Source organism: Cibotium barometz, chromosome 26, assembly GCF_041138505.1.
Source record: "Cibotium barometz isolate CiBa-2024 chromosome 26, ASM4113850v1, whole genome shotgun sequence".
NCBI lineage: Eukaryota > Viridiplantae > Streptophyta > Polypodiopsida > Cyatheales > Cibotiaceae > Cibotium > Cibotium barometz.
Genome location: NC_141071.1, coordinates 782,585 through 799,608, shown reverse-complemented (window position 1 = coordinate 799,608; position 17,024 = coordinate 782,585). Strand labels below are relative to the sequence as shown.

General features: G+C 40.3%; 1 pseudogene; it reads right to left on the bottom strand.

Moving 5' to 3' along the window:
• Positions 1 to 14,359: 14,359 nt before the first annotated feature.
• Positions 14,360 to 14,827, bottom strand: LOC147623549 (oleosin G pseudogene; annotated as a pseudogene).
• Positions 14,828 to 17,024: the final 2,197 nt, after the last annotated feature.

Genomic DNA, 17,024 nt, shown 5'->3' with positions numbered 1-17,024 from the left:
CTGTACAAATCTCCAAAATTATGGGTAGATACGATGGAATAAGTGATCCTGTTTAATTCATTCAAATGTTTGAACAGATCTGTGAAGCCTTTGGAAATCCAAACTGCCCTACCAAGGTACATGCGTTGAACCTATGCTTAGAGGGAAAAGCTAGTTGATGGTTCATCACATTGATACCGACAATCATGACAAACTTCAAAACCTCGAAGTCAGCCTTTATCCATGACTTTTCAAGACAAGGTGATCAGTGGAGTGCAGCGAAAGAACTCTATTCAATTGAGCGTAAGCCAAATGAAACCATTAGAGACTTTATCCTTCGGGTAAAACTCCTAGACTCACGACGTGAGTCATGGAAAAAATTAAACAATTCTTAATTAAAGAGATATTTCATGATGGGCTTAAAGAATAACAACTTACATAACTTGATCATTGTATCCAACCTAGAAACATTCGATCAATGTTATAAAGAAGCAATACGGTTAGATGACAACATGATGGAAGATGATCATGCTAGGAGATGTTCCTCATCTAAACCAAATGAAGCAATGGGGCAAAAGAAAGATTGATCTTGGAATTGTCATTTCCTGAATTTTATGCAGTCCTGCTCAAAAGCTTTCAATCGACATCTCTAAGAGAGGATGAGATCCTTCAAAGCCAAACATCCTTAATGTCTCTACAAGTGAGGAGCGAAATGCCTTGTGTTTATTGCAATCACTATGACCATGCCAATGTCCATTGTGCATACAAGGCACATGTTTTCCTATACTGCATAAATTGTAAAACCTTTGGTCATGATACTACGAAGTGTCCCAATTCATCTACAAATAACTCAAAACCTCCATCTCCCATGTACCAAACAAAAACAGTCAAAAAGGGTAGAAACTGCTCAAGAAGCAGTTAATCAAACACTTCAATGTTTCTATTGTCGTGGACCTCACAAAGTGGTAGACTGCACAGTTTGGAATACTTCCATGCCCATAGTCATCTGACACTTTGCAACCCATGTGTGAACAATGTGGCATTGACCACATGTTCCAAGATTTCCCAAGACGAGTTGCTTCAATGACAGGGAAAAGGAGCCTATGGAGGACATAAACCCAAAAGGGGACATAAACCCAAAAGAGCCAAAAGCTACACATGATGCAGAAGCATCCACCTCAAAGGCCACCACACAAACCACAAAACCCATATGTGCGACATATGATACAAAAGCCCAAAAGAGAATTCGATCTCGTCGCATGGGCAAACATAAAGAAAACCCGACCATCTAAAGAAAGTCAAAAGATGAAACAAGTTCTAGTACGTCACTTAGTGAGGATGAAACAAGTTCTGATTGGTCACTCATTGCACTTAATAGACCAATCAAGAAACTAGAACCCACCCAACCACCCAATTTGAAAATCATGATCATATGACATATGCGGAATACAAAAAGCAAGCTTAGGAGAGCATGCTTAGCATGGTTGAGTGTCTTACAGGAGCACCGGTTGTGATTGAACCTAATAATGCCAATCCTAAAAAGTAACCAAAAACAAAACCCAGAGGAGTACCGCTTCCCCAGAGGAGTACCGCTTCCCCTTCCAAGAGGAAGACATACTCTCTACTCAAGAGTCATTAGAGATAGATTGCATGAATTATGCGGTTGAGAAAGCATGTGAGGAATTCGATGAATCCCTTACAAAATTAAAGTAATCTCTCAAAACCTCATTTGGAGGAATACTCTCTACAGAAGAGTCATTCGAGGAAGATTGCACAAATTATGCTATTGAGAAAGCAAGTGAGGAATTCGATGAATCCCTTACAAAATTAAAGCGGTCTCTCAAAACCTCATTTGGAGGAATGCTATTCTCTCATGGGGTGAAGCCAGCATAGCATCAGCACTTGCACCTTTAAAGGCTAAACATGAGTTATACAAAGAAATAAAGAGCTACATAGAACATGAGGATTCACAAGTTTCCAAACAGAACTTAATTAGAATTGTCAGAGGACCAAGTGTGCCATTGTACACATTGGGTACTCTTGAAAAAGCTGAGAGCCAAAAAGAGGACAAAAGTGAATGGGAATATGAAATAGAAACGAGATCTGAAGCTAAAACACAAACTGAAACATCCATGGTTCTTCTTGAAGATTCTATCATGGTATGGTTAAATTTTCCTATAGGCAATGATGTTAAGCGTAAACATGCATTGATTAGCCCTCGAGCTAGTCATAACATCATGACAATAGACACTTGGGTGTCATTAGGACAACCTAAACTCATCCCTACAAACAATGGTCTTGCAAGAGGAGCCAATGGACAAAAAATTGAAGTTCTCGGCTACCTTAGTTATGCTACTCAAACAATCGGTGGAGATGTGGAATTTACATTCCATGTTACCTTAGATTCCCTTGAGTATGATACCGTCCTTGGTGGAACTTGGATACATGACTCGTTGTATTCAATTGCTGAGTATGATACCATCCTTGGTGGAACTTGGATACGTGACTCGTTGTATTCAATTGCCGAATCCATGCAAACATTCACCTTGAACACTTCTGCAAGAATTGTACAATTGCTATTACGGGAGGAAGAGACCTTGGAGGACCTGGAACTTCCAATATATCGTACTGAAAAGATCCCTAGGATTCTGGTTGGATTGGAACTTTCCAATAAAATCACAACAGCTCAAGCACAACTTTATCCAACATGAGAACACAATTTCATGACCCTTGAGTTATGGGATTTGTTAGGTCAACCAACACTCATGGCTCATCTTGAAAGAATTCCCTTTACACAAGACTTGAACATGCCACGTTTGGGGTACTTTGAACATAAAATAATGTATATTAAAACTAACCCCCTTACTTGCAAGTTTTTTGTGGTTGAGTATGTGTTAGAAGAAGATTTGATCTTGGGGAATAAATATAATATTGTTGCCCAAGCACCAATGTGCTTTGCCAGCGAGATGGGGTTATCATGATGGTTAATGGCACAAAGTTGACAATACCATACTACTGCAAGGAAGAGGATCCAACCCTAATGGATTTCTATGATGTTAGATGCAAAAACTTACAAGCCTCTTCCACGAAAGCCCCTCTACACAATGACCTATCATCTACATCAATGACCGACTCCGATAAAGCATTTACTCCTTTAACCCCATCCTCACCAATGAAGTATAATTCCAAAGCCATGTAATTATCCACTATTCCTAAAGAAGATTCCTAACCAAAACCATCTATCTCAAAGAAGGAACTCGAGGAAAAAGCCCCAAAGCAAACGCGTCTTTATCAATCAACCTTGCTAAAAGAGGGGGATGCATGCTTAAAAGCCTCCACATTAGTAACCACCACTCTGAAAGATACTCGAACTTCATCGTCAACAATGCCCATGAGTCTCAAACCTGCAGAGTCTCAACGCCAACCAATGTGAAGGAGGGACCAAAACCTTCCACTTTCACCAAAAAGAAAAATCTACCAAGGCAACACAAATCAAGGTATATTAATGGTATCAACATGTGGGTGGAGAAACAGCTACTTGTTGCTCAAGACTACTATGAAGGTGCCAATCAAATTTTGATGCCTTGGTAGTCAAAGCCTCTTCCTCAACGCATCACTCAGGGGCCAAGGAAAAATAAAATTACTCCACAACATCGTCCAAGAAAGCCTATGCGAGTTCCTCAAGAACTCCACCAAGTCAACAAGTGTGGGTACCAAAAAAATTACTACAAGCACAAAGGTACTACCAAAGTAATACCAAAGCTTGGATTCCCAAGCGCATCATCAAAAAGTCCCCTAAGAATGTTCAAAGAAACAAACATTAGAACCAAAGGCATCAGCAACACCAATTTATAATGTTCATCAAAGATGGGTGCCTGTGCACGTGCTTCAACAACAAGGATACTATGATGGTAATCCCATCATATGGTTGCCAAAATCGAACAAAGTGAAGACAACCTTGCTATCAACCTTAACCCCAATAGCTTCACCTAAAGTTTGACAAGAATGGAGGCCCAAGAAACACCAAGCAAGTCACTCAACCACTCTCGTGCATTCAGCACCTACACAAGAGCTTGTGAAGAAGGGAAACACATTAACAAAGATTTTGTTAAATGTCAAAGAAGTTACCAAGGCCGTGGAGATTCCTAGACAATATAATGGTGATATTGCATTTGATTTCCCACCGACCATGGGAACACACTCAGGAATGGACTCCATGGAGCATAAGTATGATCCCTACTGGTGGTCAAAGCCACAAGCCTCTAACATTTCCTTCCCTGGAGTATGTTGGCGAAGCCATTGCCTAGGTAGTTTGAAGTGTGTTAATGAACTTTGCCCACGTTTAAAGAACCACATGGTGTCAAATACATCACATTTTACTGGAAGCATGATGCTAAAGGTACCAACCATTGGAGAGGAGTGCAGCAATGCATCTGGGAAGCTCCTTTGCCATTATTGCTCAGTTCCAATAATGATGAGCATTGCTACATGCAATTGCTACATCTATTATGTGATTCCCTCCAACGAGACAATGAGAAGATTAATAATACACATCAGCACCCATCAACATAATGTACGTGTAGGCACATCAAAGGCACTAACTGATAGGACAAGGCAAATGGTGTCTAGGGTGCTAGGGGTGGATTGCAATGCTAGGGCAAGGAAGGTACAAATGTGTATGGAAAAAGAAATCATAATGGCAACACTAGTGTAAGAAGGTGGTTCCTCACATTTCATTGGGGAATAAGAGTTCATCAGCATTGCATAGGAGATGGGACCACTAGTGGAAGATAGCTGGTAGGCTAATCTGGTTGGGAAATTAGGTTTGTGTAAAAGAGTTATTAAAATATAGGTAAGTAAATTGTAATATTTGAGCAATTTATTTTTTAGGTTTTGGAGATCAGTCACTGTAGCGCGACAAGAGCTTTCAAAGGAGATATTTGGCTTGGATGCACTTTTGAAGTTGAAGCGAGAGTGCACTTACAACTTCTCCACGGAAGCAGGTTCCCAGGTCAAGGGTCTTCACGTGAGAAGTGCTATGTTTTCAAGATGAACACCATTGGACCCGCTTCAGGGTTGGATTTGGTGAATCGAGCGAATGTGACGGACCGACTTTGGCGACCTCTGCGGCATGCGTGGATACAGTTCAACCACACCCGACGAACATCAACCATGGCTTGTCATGTATATAATCCAAGGTAGCAAATTACCAATGTAGAGTATTTAGGTGGTTAGAGCAAGCTAATTGTACAACCTCTTAAATGAGTATCGTTTTCACGCAGCATGCAGGATCTTCTCACCATTACGACATGTGAAATGAAAGAGGAGGATATGGAGTCCCAATGTCTATTTTGGGAATACATTAATGAAGTGATGGCCAACTATGGTTGTGAGAGGGCAGCTTTGTATGGTTTCATGGTAGACAAGGCTCAGGCAAATTGGAATGAAGTTCGACATGTATTCAATGGTGGAAAAAACAACGTCTTGATAGATAGAGAGAAGTATTGCCTATTTCATTAGGAGTAGAGCATGGTTTCCTACACAACAAGGTATGTGTGTGTTACGTCTCAAGGAGAGGACAAAGCAATTATGTGTGAGAAGCGGCCCATGGCTCCTACCAGTGAAGCTGCAAAATGGGTCCACTACTAACATAGAGGTTGGTGGCTCATGCATGCAAAATGGCATAAGTGTCAAGTACCACACATCGATATCAGAGAAAACAACCAAGAAAATAAAGGCTGCTTTGAAAATGAAAGCTATGGTGGTAGAAGAAGTGCAGAGAGTGGAGCACAAGTATGAAGTTTTCAAGATCGAATCACATGGGGATGATGCACACATGGGAAAATATGATGATGCATGTGAAAGATGAACCATCGTGTAAATGTCCATATTTTACAGAAAGAGATGCCAAGAAGAAGCCGTACCTTGCATGCAAGCACTTGTTCTTCATTAATTTCCGTGTGCTAGGCTTAAGCTAGAGCAAGAATATATTTATCCACCAACCTATCCTATCCGAGCTTGATCTTTACAATGCCTTGTCTCGTAGGAGAACATTCCCTAATTTAGACATTTGAATACAAGGATAATTATTTTTAGTTCGAACTAATAAGCTCAATTATAAAGGATGTGTTGTTGACACGTTTTTTTGTGTTCACTCCATCTCAAATAATTATGTCATGTTGCTCTCTCCAACTTACTTTGGCCCTCTCTGTCTTTGGGGAGGGGGGTATCTTTTTGGAATCCGCTTGCCCGATTCCCAAAACATGCTTGCTCAAAAATGCTCACCAAAAACATCCCCCCTCTATATATAAGGTTTAGGGGATTTCAAAATTGGAAATATCTAAAGCAATGGTTAATAGGAATTAAGGTCAATGTAAAAGGGATGTAGATGGTACATATGGGAAGCCCAAAGGCCATAGAAGTTGGCGCCCCCTTCTAAGGGGAGTTGATGAGGCATTGGATAGTGAAAGGGCCATGCCTAGCCATTGAAAGGTCAAGGGGCTGAAGTTGGAAGGTCATGCATCACCTAGGCCTATATAACCATGTGTTTAGGGTCCATTTGGGATATGGTTGGGTGGAGAATCAAAGTTCTAGTCTTACGAGTCCTCAAGCTATTAATGATGCAAGGAGCATTACGACAACAAACCAAGGTCAGTTGCCTCAAGGCTAACAAAAGTTCAACAAATTCCTTCGTTGAGATGAACAAAAAAGATGCCATCATAGGAATCCTGCACAACAAGAGTCAGCTAAAGAAAGTGCCCACCACAAATCCAGACTCAGCCGAGTCGGTCACGAGGGATGTGGAAAATTATCAAGTGATCTTGGAGGTGCAATCGATTTGCCAAAATTGGTGCTACAGTGCCATAGCCCTACCCTAGTACCTCCACTTAGCTCTCCAAGTGGTGTCACTTATGTTTATAGATTATGGATATGCCTTGGACCAGCTATTGAACTGGCACATGTTCACACTGAGCTTTACAAAAAAGGTGCTATCTATGAATACATGCATTTGGTGAATATGATGATCTTCGAGGGGGACAATTGCCTCAAGCAGCCAACATATATTTATAATTAAAGAATTCATCCTATGGTCTCCAATTATCATGCATGGTGTGCCGTGTGCAGAGATTGATGCAAAGTAAATCATTTTGAATGCAGATTAGTTTACACAGCTTGTTGTCATGGTGGATGCAATTATGAACCATTCGGAGATGAATTCATGAGAGGAGGGCCTGACTGATATGAGGGGCCACGTACAAAGCACTACAAACTACCACCACATATGAACCAATCAACATGCGACTCCTCTACTATCATATTGTGGTAGTCCTCTATCATCATATTGTGGCATATATTAAAGACGACCAATGCGATCTTTTTCACTACAATGCAAGTGGCCTACCCTGCCTTCGAACAAGATGGAGACTTGACTTTATCAACCTAAGCGATAAGATGATCTTGATAAGCATGGAAATTTGGGAGGGTCAAACCCTAGAGGACTCAGTGAAGGAGCCAATAAGAGGCCAAGGATGCCAGCAAGGGTCTAGAAGAAGGAGAAAAAGAGCCACCCTCGAGCACACCACTATTGATGAGCAATCTAAGGATGCCAAGGGACTACAAAACAGAGAGAGAAGACTAGCCCTAGGGGATGGAATCCCTAGATGTTAACGTCAATGCTTTCTGAGAAACCACCACAGCCACATAAGAGGGTAGCAAACAACAAGAAGGAGGTGAGGTTGCAATGGGCACGCGATCCCCTACCTGGTGGTATTAATCCTACTAGTTTATTCTTTTAAGGCCGAAGAAAGAGTGAAAGAAGAGATTCCCAAAGATCTCTCCCACTTGCCATAGATCCATGTTTATGTGCTGAAGCCATTTATAGGTTTACCAAAAGTCTTCCTTGTTGCTGAGAGCCCAGTCATGGTGTGCATAGGCTTGAGGTTCTACTCATATAGCTTTACCTCAATAAACCCTTCAAATCATGGCCACAAAACACACCCATCAAAGAGTGGAGGATATAGAAGTCCAACAGGTGACATGGCATTTAATAGTGTGAAAATGAAGAATCGTCCCAAGTGGCGGCTTCACTACTTCCGCAATCTAGACTGCTAAGCCACAAACTACACTACACTAGTTAAACAAAGAGTAAATCCAATGTACATGCAACTTTTCATGTGCATGAGGTCGAAGGAATAAGAAGCCAAAAATAAGATCAACCCTCACCTCCTTAACTTCCTTGAATTAGAGTCTCCATCATTTGGCATGATCGTGCAACAGAAGAGTGGATGTGTGGGGGCTGATAGTCCACTTTATTGCCTAATGTAAGATCATCCTAGATATCGGCACATCCAAGCTGTAATAAAGTTTTTTGACACAATTTGTATTTGTTTGCAAGATTTTAAATAAGATAAGGGTCCCATGCAAACCACAGTAGCCACCACCACAAGCCCTGTATATATGGGTAGAGATAAGAAATGGGCACCCACTTAAGCTGGGTGGACAAGCAAAGCCTATTTGTATATATACAACTTTTGATAATGTGAATGGGGGGAATTCAATCATTTCTCAAGTGCAAATATTTTTTCTTCTCTTGATCTCTTACCTTCTTGCTTGCTTAATTATAGGATGCATGCTTGTGTGTGTAGATGGAGTGTGTGTGTGTGTGAATGCTTGCTTGCTTGAGTGAGAGTGTGATTTAGCATAATTAGAGAAGAAAGTGGTGTGAATGCTTGCTTGCTTGAGTGAGAGTGTGATTTAGCATAATTAGAGAAGAAAGTGGTTTAAGAATTCCTGCTTGTGTTACCTTTTGGAAGGATTACTTAGTAGATTAGAGAGTAGAGGAAGGGCTCAAACAAAAGGGATTTACACACCTCTTGGCCTCTTTAGTAGCCTCTTCAATAGGGATTTCCATGATGCAGGATAATTGGTCTAACCACCACTAACACTATGGTTCCTTTCTAGAGAGCAAGAAGGTTCTTGACATGAACACTTTGATAGAGAGAAAGAAGGTTCTTAACATGAGAAACAAAATGGGAACCCACTTAAGTTGGGTGGACAAGCAAAGCCTATTCTTTTGATAATGTGAATGGGGAGAATTACATCATTTCTCAAGTGCAAATATTTTTTCTTCTCTTGATCTCTTACCTTCTTGCTTGCTTAATTATAGGATGCATGCTTGTGTGTGTGGATGGAGTGCACGTGTGCATGTGAATGCTAGCTTGCTTGAGTGAGTGCGATTTAGCATAATTAGAAAAGAAAGTGGTTCAAGAATTCTTGCTTAAGTGTTACCTTTTGGAAGGATTACTTATTAGTAGATTAGAGAGTAGAGGAAGGGCTCAAACAAGAGGGATTGACACACCTCTTGACCTCTTTAGTAGCCTCCGCAATAGGGATTTCCATGATGCAGGATAAGTGGTCTAGCCACCACTAGCACTATGATTCCTTGCTAGAGAGAAAGAAGGTTATTGACATGAACACTTTGATAGAGAGCAAGAAGGTTCTTGACATGAACACTTTGATAGAGAGAATGAAGGTTCTTGACATGAACACTTTGCTCTTGAGATGGTTGCATCTATATGAACAGGGCAAGATTGAACTTTACAAATACTATAAGTGATTGAAGTGGAGCATAGGAGGCCCAAAAGAGAAGGCAAGACTTGAAAATTCTCTAATTAGCAAGCACCAAAGAGAGTACGAGCCCATATGCAGCTCATAGACAAAGATTGAATTTGTAGGAGTAACCAATACATTGACAATTGACCCGAACGAGAAGGGATGGGACCAGATGTAGCTATGTTTGGACTAAATTTTTGGATCCCTAAAATTTTTAGAAGTCTTTAAAATAAAGAGTGTTTGGACTACTACTAGAGTGTCTAGTGGGTGTTCCAAGTGTTGGTGGGTCAACTCCATAGTTCACCATAAATGGACTTTCAGTTATATCACCGGTAATACGGACTCATCTCAAGCTAAGCATTGTCGGGTGAAAAACTCCATAGTTCGTTGGGTAATGGAATATCAGTTGTCTATGGACTCATCTAAAGCTCGAAATATTTCTTTGTAAACAACATTGTGTAATGAGTAGTACCCAGATGAGTTGAGCATGGGGAAAAAACATAGAGAGATGATGAGTTGATATGGGCAGATCAAGGTTGAGGCATAGGAAAAAAACATAGAGAGAGGATTGTATTGAGTAGCATTGTATGTTGATATGTTTCTAATTAGCCTGATCTTATGAGAAAGTCTCGATGTATGGCAATAGCTAGTCACCAATGATGGAGTCGGGAATATGATGCCTAGTGAGAGAATTGGAAGCCAAACTAAGTATTTTTAAGCTCAATGTTGTCTTTTACTTAATGGTTCAGTCTATTATGCTCATTGTGTTCTATCTATGTACTTATTAGATCTACACTTTAACATCATTGAGGCTTTAATTTGTATTGTTTAAGCATGAAAATCAACACTATCTCACAAAGACATCTTTCTTGCACAATTGATGACAATAGGCACTCCTTACTCTGGTACGTGACACATTTTATATTGTATTTTGGCTCATCTAGACTAATCTCCAGAACATCCCCCTAGCTCATAAGGTTGGCTAGGTTAGGTGGTTCGAAACCACCACTGAATTGTTGAGTTCTGAGATGACCAGACACATCAACGAGGACAATGAGTCTTTTTTGGAGAGCTTTATTTGATAATATATTTCGTAACTGAGTTTCTTGTTTGCGTATGATCCACAAATGGATGGGAAAAGTTAAATATACTTGTTTAATATTATAATGGGTTCTAAATTGATAATCACTTTACCCATCCACAAATGGGAAAAGTGAAATAGCAAATTGTTCTTGATATGTAATTTTTTTTGGCCAAGTACTTTCCACTTGTGGAGTTTGTATGTACATGAATGATTTGTCACTAAGTGTCAAGGTAGGGTTTTGTACTTGAGTAGCTAGATAACAAGTATGTACCCAATGCTTGAAAGATGGGGAATGATCGAAACTACACACTGGTATTGGTTGACATATGGTTTGCATGTGTGAACTTGTTTTCAAGGGCAAATAATAAAAGGGTGGACAACTTATATTTTAGGCACCCCTTAGGGGCCCCTCCCCCATTACTCCATTGGAAAAATCACATGAAAAGACATGGGCAAGCATGAGAAGCTAGGCACCCCCTTCTACCCTCTCTTGCATAGTAAAAACTTCAACTATCTTCTTGATTATGTATGCTATCACATCCAAGCTGTATAATTTTTGGCCTCTATTATAAGATGTACCCATTCTTGGACTCTATTATAAATCTTCTACTCGGAGGTGCCCAGTGTTGATTGCCAATTACATTTTTATGCAACATAGTAGTTTGACCCAATTACATTTTTATCTCATGAATAATGGAAGAACCAAATTAGAGAGTGATAAAGAACTCAACTAATCTTTAGTATTGTAGGGTAAGTCATCTTTAGTAGTGTGGGTAAGTCCATGATTATGTGAATTCATCTGCTTATGATTACTTGATTAGAGTTGTCGTCGGGTAGGAGTCGGGTAGCATGGGTACATTCATGTGATAGGCACTACATCCATGGTAGCATGGGTACACTCATGTGATATGCACTACATCCATGGTTATGTGATGATTTGCCGTAGTGCATACTAGGGTGAGTTCATCATCATAATAATTATGAGATCATTTGCGTGGAAAATGATACACACCCACATACTATGACCTAGTACACCCACATACTAAAACACAGTACACCCACATACTAAAACACCCACATACTACTGTTTTCAAGAAGCTTTATTTGTCACCCCCCTAGCAAGAGGAAGAGGAAAGGTAGTTAGGTAGTTTCACACTCCATAGCACACCCCTTCTCCATGAAGGGATTAGGAGCACCCCTAGCAAGAGGAAGAGGAAAGGTAGTTAGGTAATGATCTAGTAGTACACACCCACATACTATGATCCACCAGTAGTAGACCCACATACTACTCTTTTCAAGAAGATTTATTTGTCACCTCCCTAGCAAGACGAAGAGGAAAGGTAGTTAGGTAGTTTCACACTCCATAGTACACCCCTTCTCCATGAAGGGATTAGGAGCACCCCTACACCCCTTCTCCATGAAGGGATTAGGAGCACCCCTAGCAATAGGAAGAGGAAAGGTAGTTAGGTGATTTCACACTCCATACTACACCCCTTCTCCATGAAGAGATTAGGAGAAACTCAAATTATAGTCAAAAACTCAAATTATATTTATCTAAAGAATCATAACTTAAAAAAGGTACCCCTCCTCCATGTAGGAGAAACTCAAATTATAGGCAAAAACTCAAATTATATTTATCTAAAGAATCATAACTTAAAGCATTGATCCTTACCTCCTCCTATGTATTGTGGAATACATTGTGTTCCTCCTATGTATTGTGGAATACATTGTGTGACTTAAAGCATTCCTCCTATGTATTGTGGAATACATTGTGTGGAGTAAAATGGTTAGAATGGGCATGTATCTCCATGAAGGGATTACGTGTGTGAAACCACCTATGCACTCCATGAAGGGGTGTACTATGGAGTGTGAAACTATTTACTACTACTACAAGTAAAACCACCTATGCTCATAGGTGAAGGTATGAATGATGTGGGTCTACCATCTATGCTCATAGGTGAAGGTATGCATGATGTGGGTCTCAATCACCATACTAATAGCTCATAAGAAGGCATGAAACCACCTTTACTATCTTTACCTACATTTGGTGAAAAGACACATTGATTAAGAAGGCATGAAACCACCTTTACTATCTTTACCTACATTTGGTGAAAAGACACATTGATTGAAAATCACCATACTAATAGCTATCTTTACCTACATTTGGTGAAGACACATTGATTGAAAATCACCATACTAATAGCTATCTTTACCTACATTTGGTGAAGACACATTGATTGAAAATCACCATACTAATAGCTCATAAGGGAAGGCATAAAACCACCTTTACCATCTTTATCTACATTTGGTGAAAAGACACATTGATTCTACATTTGGTGAGAAGACATACATTGATTTTTTCAATCATGGTTAAAATTCTCGTGTACGAGAAAAGCAAGTGAAATGCACAAGAATTAGACAAAATATAATGCTCATGTGTACAAGAAAAGCAAGTCAGATGGACAAGAATTAGACAAAATGCAAATTCTTAGACAAAATGCAAATTCTTACAAAGAGAAGATTCATACATTGATTGAAAATCACCATACTAATTAGTAATAGCTCATAATTGATTGAAAATCACCATACTAATAGCTCATAAGGGAAGGCATGAAACCACCTTTAGTATCTTTATCTACATTTGGTGAAAAGACAATCATTGATCGTGTCAATCATGGTTGCAATGCTCGTGTACAAGAAAAGCAAGTGAAATGCACAAGAATTAGATGAATTATACAAAATATAATGCTCATGTTAATTAGACAAAATGCAAACGTAGCTTGTTTACAAATAGAAGATTCAAGTGAGGTGCCTAAGGAGAGTGGAAGTGACCAAGGAGGTGGGTTGAAACCGCAAAGAACTAGAAGACCCATCCACTTGCAACAAAGAACTAGAAGACCCATCCAGTCTCAAAGGTGGTGTGATGAGGGTTGAAACCATAAAGAGAAGACCCAGGTGGAAGTGGCCAAATAGGTGTGATGTGGGAAATCAAACCACCTTTGCGACCATAGAAGACAATGATGACAAGACCGGTGGAAGTGGCCAAATAGGTGCGATGAGGTGGGAAATCAAACCACCTTTGCGACCATAGAAGACAATCGATGACAACACCCAAGTGGAAATGCTTAAGGTGTAAACCACCTTTGAGACTAAACCACCATTGAGAACCAAGGGGATATTTACAATCCTTGTCTACAAGAGGAACTAGGGAGAATTATCAATGATAGAGGTCTTTGCCAATCATATATTTTACAATTTTTGTCTACAAGAGGAGGGCCTTATCATTGTAAAGTATGTGCAAATATATGAATATACGAGATGCTTGTTTACAAGAGGACCCACTTCAAGCAATTGAAAATGCCAACAACCTATGCATGGAGGAGGGCTCAGAAAGATGCAATTTAATTATGCAGAACCACAGGTGTTCCACCCTATATATATATATATATATATATATATAGTAATAGCCTGAAAAAAACTTTGAACACACTGAAAAATGCATGGAGGAGGCACCAGTTTTTTAGGCATGAAAAATACATACTGCTTAATATATTATAACAATTGTCGACGATTACAAACTGTCCTCGGCGGATGCCACGCAAAATCAAAGCTTAGCTAAACACGCAAAAGCCCAACAATATATATTGCTTAATATATTAGTAGTAGCTACGTATACTTGCCACGTTAAGCACCAGGGGCTGCCCCTTGGGCCTTGGGGGCACCTAGCTCTCGAGCTTTGAGCTTGACCTGCTCTGTGGTTTCCACAGCTCTCCGCCGTGCATGATCTACCTGTTCGGCGCCGGGAGGTTGGCGCCCTTTGAAGTAGTTATAGACCCAGGAGAGAACAGACAAGGTGGTCACCCCAGCGCCGCCAGCGGTCAGCACACCGGCAACGCAGAGGAAGAGAACAATGCCGGCGGGGACGAGGATAGGGCTGAAGAAGAGGAAAACGGGCGTGAGGAGGACAAGGGTGATGATTATGCCGGTGACGGTGAGGCCGCCGAGGAAGAGAGAGATACCGGCTGTTGTAAGCAAGGCAAGGAAGCCGATGATCTGGCTAGATGCAGGGCTGTGCTTTCTCACTCTGTCGAAGAGGCCCTCTGCGTGCTCCCGTGCTTGATCTCGGGTTTGCCGAGCTTGCTCTGCAGCCATGGCTATGGCGATGAGATCGCAAGGCCTTCGTGTTGCGGACTTTATTGTGCAAGCGCCCCCTCCTCCAGCATGGCCGTCACGTAGCGGCCTCATCAACCTTTCTAAAACTCGACCTTAGACAACTCCACTCCACACTCGCACGTGGCATGCACTTATCCACCACCACGTGGCAGAAAGAATGAGTCCACCGTGTTAAGATGTTGTGAACGTTATCAAATGATGATAGTACATTCATATATAATTTCCATATCATCAAATGCTCCATCCTTCTTTAAAAACTTTTAACTTTATAACTTGGTGTGAGCTGAGCTATTCACAATTTTTATCTTAGCATTAATTTATTAATGCCTATACTCATAAGTTCCAGGTTGCTCCCTGCTTGCGGAGATCCGAAAATCCTCAACTTGAAGCTTCATTCAAAACGTCTAATGCACCTCCCCCATATCCACTTATGTGAACAATTCGCACCTCCAAAATTTGATTCTTGACTAGTCTTGTAGATTAGGTCAACTTATTTCCTTCTTCATTCAAGAATAGCAGTGTTTATATATATATATATATATATATATATTTGTAAATTTTTCTCTCTTGCTTCTTCTTGCATGTTTTGACATGTCTTCTCTTTGGGTGTTTGGATCATGGCAACCTAAATAACTATACTTAGGTGGATCAATATAACTTGGCCTAAAGAACTAGGAGATTTGAAAGTCCTCAACTTGAAGCTTCATTCAAAAGGAAAGTTAGCAAAGCAACTTGGAACAATCATGGCAAGGTGGGAAATAGCAAAGCATCTTGGAATGATCAACATAAGACATGATTGGAAATAGTGGAAAGGCACAAGCTACCAGTATTATGAGACAACAATGATGGAGCAACAATGATGAGCTAGAAAAGGTGGAGGAAGGAAATTTTCTTCCATGTTTCCTTTCTAATTGATCTCCTCTAATTATCATGTTTTTTTTCCTTTTGAAGCTCATGAAGTGTATTCTCTATTAAAGGACCGAACCAACATTGTAGCTTTCTACAAATGATAAATGCATCGATTCATACTCCAGCTAAGGTTTCTATGCACACTGCTACTTGGGGGATAACCTCAAAGACACTTAGTGGTCATAGGCCTCTATATTTGAGTTTCCTCTTACTATTCTTGATACTATAAATGACAACTAAGTCTCCTTTTATAAGTAGATTTATATCGTTTTACCAAATCGCCACTTACATAGTAGTTTCTTGATTACAAAAGGTGGGCACCTGTTGCGTGATGACGAGTGGAGATCAATGCAAGGATGCAACAAAAAGATGCAAGCAGAAAAACAAGTGACATTCTTATTTAGGGCTCTTGTAAGGAGTTCCAAGTTGTAGATGAGTTCCAAGTTGTAGATGAGTGTGGGAGTGGGCTTAAGAATAATCCCACATGGGAAGTTTTGGGAGTTTTAGAGTTTTTGTATAAAAAGTGGCTCATTTGAGAGCTTAGGTACACTTTGGGCTAAGTTCATGCAAGAGCTCCTTTGAGAGAGCTACTCTCCCTCTTCTCCATAGAGGTGAAGACTCTTCTCTCACCCCATCTACATCATTGTATGGGATACATCTCTTCATTGAATCAATAGCAATGTCATGAGTCTTTCTCATCCTCTTCTCTAATCATTTTACTCTTATGCATGCTTTTAGTATTTCATTTTTGTGTATGTGGGATGATTTGAAGCTTTCATGATGGAAGCTTGATGCTTGAGTGTGTGCATGCTTGTAGGAAGATAGGAGTGGAGTGAGGTCTTTTTCTTTGCTTGTGTGCATAGTGATTGTGTTCCTCTTGCTTGTATTTGTGAATGAATGGGTGTGTAGGAATGAGGGCAAGTTGAGCTTGTGTGTGTGCTTAGTCTAGTGTCATGTGATGGTAGCCATAAGCATTCTCTCCATTTGTGGATAAGCTTTTGTGCACTAGTACGGGTTGAATCCCTAGCTCCGAAAGGGATGCAAATCCCATTGGATTGAGCTACACGAGGATCATGCTACTCTTGCTACAAGTGAGAGAGTTTTCCGTCTCTCCATTGGCGCCGCTGCCGGCGGAGAAGACTCAAAACCGGTTGAGAAGCTTGCATTACTACCACTATTTCCTTTTGTTTTTAGGTTTAGGGTTAGCATGAGTGTGGAATCTCGGAGCTAGTGATTAGAAGAGAAAAAAAATAGATTAGTACTTACT